Genomic DNA, 6000 nt, shown 5'->3' on the forward strand with positions numbered 1-6000 from the left:
GCACATCAATGTATATATCAAAGTGCAATCACATGTAAATAGCGTAAAACTGATATATACCTTAAATATCTCAGCGGAAGCAGTCAAGGGAGTGGAGTCCCAATAAACACCAACGGCAAGTTGAGTGTAGACCGTAACCCTGAATCGTACTCTTACTCGTCGAAGAAAAATATCTGCCACATAAGACGTTGCAGCCGTGTAGGTCAGCATATTGAATATGCCGGCAAGTCATCAAAGAGAGGAGTAAAATGATAATCAACTATCTCTACATGCATATTTGGCCAGTGGGGCTAAGTTTTGCATAAAGCCAGTTTTATCCTACAACAAGAGAGGGCTAAAAGCAAAATGTTACTACAAAGGTTGGTTGTTAACGAGATGGTTCCGCCAACCAGTTCTCGTACCCGAGTTGTCAATAATTACCCTCATCAAATATATATAATGGTGTTGAGAAATCCAGATAACTTCAGTTCCTTTGGCTCAAGTTGTCCATGACCGTGGACACGGCTAATCGATTAGGTTTGAGTACTCTGCAGAGTTTTGCACACGTTCCCCACAAGATTTGATCGCCTCCGTGTATGTCCTCGCACTTCAGTGTGTTTGAAGACCGGATGATCAAAACATGGCCTTTCAACGGGTCCCTCTGAATCCCTGTCGGTGCCCATCCATTCCTACCGTTCTTCTGCATCTGCTAGCACCGCCTGTCCAGAGTCGCCGCATTGTCCAACCAAGCCAGAGACCATAATGACTTGTGGTTGTGCAGGTAAGCCTTGGGTCTTGAAAATATCTGTCCGTCTCTTTGAGCCTGGGTGATGCTTTCCGCAGGATATCATGGCCGTCCCCAGCATCCCGGGCATCCACTGGGTTCTCCAGGGAGCCGATCAACCGTCCTTCACCCAGAGTTGCATTGCGTCCGAGGTCTTGAAAATCTTGTCTTAACCAGTCTTGATTATTAATCAACCTCGCATCACTCGTGTTATGCACTCAACCTAAATCCCGTCTACTCAAGCATAGCAATATGAAATTTGTCGTCCCGGGGCCAAGTATCGGGGTTGTTGTGTGCCTACCACATGATACTACAATCTATACTAAAATTTCCAAGTACCTAAGCAGCATGCAATTGGGCATAGGATGGTAGATCTACGATGCATAAAACATAGGTGATAGTATGATCAAAGTGACTTGCCTGGTGATGTTGACGAAGAAGAATTTCTCGAGAAAATAACTTGATAGACTACTCGTCACTCTCTGATGAAACCTGTATAACAAACATATCATTCACATAAGCACTCATACTAGCAATCATTCTAGCAATCAAAACAAAAGAGAGAGCGAATAGGAATCCGAAGGAAACTTCAAATAAGACTAGGGAGTCTTCTACTACGTCAAACACTAAATAGTTTTTGTCTAACAGAAAATAAAATACTTAAATAACAGGGAACTAAGATATAAATTTAACTAAGATAAAATAAAGTATTTTTCACAAAACTATTTGAAAGTATTTCCAAATGGGATTTGAAACACTAGAGAAATCAATTGCAAGTTATTAGGGAACTAGAATTGATTTCATGATAACAAATAAAAATAAAATAAAAACTTGTTGCAAAACTACTGTTATCTAACAGAAAACCAAATATAAACTTTCTCAAATATAAAATAAACTAATTTAAAAACAAATATAGAAAAACAAATAGCTATAATCCTAAAAGAACTAAAACAGAATCTGTTTTGGTAAAAAACCCAATTAAAAATATTTTAAAACAATTGAAACTTAAACTACTGAAAGATATGATCAATAGGAAGCAGCAGCAAAAAGAATCAAATTAAAAGCTATTTTTAAACTCCCGGAATAAGCAAAACAAGCTTTAATTCAACTCTGATCTAACTCAATTTTTATAAATCCAAACATAGACAAATTATATATCTACAGAAACTACATAAAATTTGCGATCCAAGGCAAAAAGAATCACCTAATTCGGAGTTATAGACTAATAGATATGAATTTTCTAAGATTGCAATTTTCTAAAAAAAACTGCAATACGGGATTTCGTGAATCTCACCATGGGTGATAGAGAGGAACAACTCCGGCGAGGTAGCTGCTCCGGTGAGGTAGGGAGGTCGCCGGCGGGGAGGGGGAACGGCGGAGGGGGTCCCGGAGGCGAGGAAGGGGGCGTCAGGTGCTCCTGGGCGTTCTTCTGTTCGGCTCCTTGCAGGAACAACAATGGTGGGGGCGTCGTGGCTACGGGCAGGGAGAAGGCGAGGTGATGGGGAAAATGGAACGAGGAGAGGAGGGGCATTCTTATAGGGGTGGTGGGAGGCTCGGGAAGGAAGTGTAGCCCGCAAATCGGGGGAGGGAAGCTTCCCAGGAAGCTTCTACCATGGCCACAGAATGAAGCTAGTGAGGAGGAAGAAGAAGGTGGGATTGGGCCAGATTGGTTTCCTAACATGGCCCAAGTACATTCCTAAAATAAGAGATCTCTTTCCCATTTTATTAAAACAGGAATTAATACGATTAAAAGGAAATAGAATATCCTCGGAATATAGGGGTATAATATATTAAAATTTTCAGAAAAATAAATCCAAAAAGATGGGCATTTTTCCACTACCAAATAAATACTTGAAAAAAAAATGTTTTTTAGGAAATCCCTAAATGCTTTATTTCTTTTTGCAAATATTTTCTCAAATAAATCTTGGGTTTCATAGCTCAAATATTTCAAAGAATATCCCCGGGTTTTGGAGGGTCATGTTTCTCCTCTCTTTTTCTTGCTTGACAAGATATGGTTCCGGCATTCCGTGAGTGAGGAAGAAACAAAATGCAAAGCAAAATCGAAAGGAATTCCAATGCCACCTTGATTCAAATTCTTTATAGTTGAAGAAGTCATGCTATCTCCTCTCCCTGATTTTTTTTAAAAAAAAGATGAATTTGAATTCACAGGAAAAAGGGGAAAGTCATTTTATTCCCTCTCATTCAAAAGTTTTTGAAAAGTTTCAAACTTCACTCAAGTTTCAATCACTCAAGCCAAATAACAAACAATATAATAATTATATTAACATTCCCAAATTTGGGATGTTACATATTGCCTCTAGGGCATATTTCCAACAGTCTCCCACTTGCACCAGAGTCAATAATCTAGTTCACATCAGCATGTGATTCTAACGAATCTAACACTCATATAGTTCTGGGGTCTGATCACGTCTTGCTCGTGAGAGAGGTTTTAGTCAACGGTTCTGAAACTTTTAGATCGTGTGTTCTTCATAAATCTTTATGTCATCTTATAGATGCTGCTACTATGTGGTATTCGGAAATACTCCAAATATCTACTCTACTATACGAATCCGTTTCACTACTCATAGTTATTCGGATTAGTGTCAAAGCTTGCATCGACGTAACCCTTTACGATGAACTCTTCAACCACCTTCATAATCGAGAAAAATTCCTTAGCCCATCAATTAGTAAGGATAAATTTTGACCGCTGCTAGTGATTCAATCATGGATCACTCTCTGTACCTCTCAACAGACTTTGAGGCAAGGCACACATCAGGTGCGGTACTCAGCATGGCATACTTCAGATTCTATGGCCAAGGCATAGAAGATGACCTTCGTCTATTCTCTTTATTTTGTCGGGGTCGTGTTTTGAGTCTTACTCAAATTCACACCTTACAACACAACCAAGAACTCCTTCTTTGCTGATCTATTTTGAACTCCTTCAAAAACTTGTCAAGGCATGCATCTTGTTGAAACTTCTATTAAGCGTTTTTGATCTATCTCCATAGATCTTTATGCTCAACATTCAAGTAGCTCAATCCAGGTATTCCTTTGAAAAACTCCTTTCAAACAACCTTGTATGCTTTATAGAAATTCTACATTACTTCTTATCCATAATATGTCAACCACATATACTTACCAGAAATTCTATAGTGCTCCCACTCACTTCTTTGGAAATACAAGTTTCTCATAAACCTTGTACAAACCCAAAATCTTTGATCATCTCATCAAAGTGTATATTCCAACTCCGAGATGCTTGCACCAGTCCATTGAAGGATCGCTAGAGCTTGCATATTTGTTAGTATCCTTAGGATCGACAAAACCTTCTGGTTGTATCACATACAATCTTTCCTCAAGGAAACTGTCGAGGAAACAATGTTTTGTCTCCCTATGTGCAATATTTCACAAATAATGCAGCAACTACTAACATAATTCCAACAGACTTTTAGCATCGCTACGAGTGAGAATGTCACATCATAGTCAACTCTTTGATCTTGTCGAAAACATCTTTGCGACAAGTCGAGCTTTTCTTAATAGTGCCTTATCACCATCATCATCTGTCTTCCTTTTAAAGATCCATCTTTACTTAATAGTGTTACTACCATCAAGTAGTTCTTCCAAAGTCTACACTTTGTTTTCATACATGAATCCTCTCTCGGATTTCATGGCCTCCAACCATTTGTCGGAATCCGGGCCCACCATTGCTTCTCCATAACTCGTAGGTTCATTGTTGCTCAACAACATGACCTCCAAGACAGGGTTACCGTACCACTCTGTAGCAGTACACGACCTTTGTCGACCTACGAGGTTTGTAGTAACTTGATCCGAAGCTCTAATGATCATTATCACCAGCTTCCACTTCAATTGGTGTAGGCGCCATAGGAACAACTTCCTGCGCCCAGCTACACACTGGTTGAAATGACGGTTCAATAACCTCATCAAGTTCCACCACTCTCCCACTCAACTCTTTTGAGAGAAACATTTCCTCGAGAAAGGATCCGTTTCTAGAAACAAACACTTTGCTTCCGGATCTGAGATAGGAGAAGTATCCAACTGTTTTCGATATCCTATGAAGATGCATTTATCCGTTTTGGGTTCGAGCTTATCGGACTGAAACTTTTTCACATAAGCGTCGCAGCCCCAAACCTTTTAAGAAATGACAGCTCAGATTTCTCTAAACCTCAGTCTATACTGTGTCATCTCGACGGAAATATGCGATGCCCTATTTAAAGTGAATGCGGTTGCCTCTAATGCATAACCCATAAACGATAGTGGTAATTCGATAAGAGACATCATAGTATGCACCATATCAAATAGGGCGTGGCTATGACGTTCAGACACGTCATCAAACTATTGTGTTCCAGGTGGCATGAACTGCGAAACAATTTCCACATTGTCTTACCTGCGTACCAAAACTCGTAACTCAGATATTCATCTCTATGATTATATCATAGACTGTTTAACCTCTTGTCACGACGATCTTCACTCTAAAATAGCTTTGAACTTTTCAATATTTCATACTTGTGATTCATCAAGTAAATACTCCTATATCTACTCAAATCATGAGTGAAGTAAGAACATAATGATATCCACTGCGTGCCTTAACACTTATTGGACTGCACACATCAAAAATGCATTACTCCAACAAGTTACTCTACTTGTTTTATGTGGCATGTTTTTGCATGTCTCAAGTGATTGAAAATCAAGTGAGTCCAAATGATCCATCCACATGGAGTTTCTTCATGCGTTTTACGCCAACATGACTCAAGTGGCAGTGCCACAACTAAGTGGTACTATCATTATTACTTTGTATCTTTTGGCACTAATATTATGGACATGTGTAACACTACGATCGAGATTTAATAAACCATTGAGGGTAATTATTCAAGCAAATAGAATAACTATTATTCTCTTTAAATGAATAATCGTATTGCAACAAACACGATCCAATCATGTTCTTGCTCAACGCAAACACCAAATAACAATTATTTCGGTTTCACCACCAATCCTGATGATAGAGGGAGCGTGCGATGTTTGATCACATCAACCTTGGAAACACTTCCAACACATATCGTCACCTCGCCTTTAGCTAGTCTTCGTCTATACCATAGCTTTCATTTTGAGTTACTAATCACTTAGCGACCGAACCGGTATCCAATACCCTCATGCTACTAGGAATACTAGTAAAGTACACATCAATATCATGTATATCAAATATACTTCTGTCGACTTTGCCA

Source organism: Hordeum vulgare, chromosome 5H (genome assembly GCF_904849725.1).
Source record: "Hordeum vulgare subsp. vulgare chromosome 5H, MorexV3_pseudomolecules_assembly, whole genome shotgun sequence".
In the NCBI taxonomy this organism is placed as follows: domain Eukaryota; kingdom Viridiplantae; phylum Streptophyta; class Magnoliopsida; order Poales; family Poaceae; genus Hordeum; species Hordeum vulgare.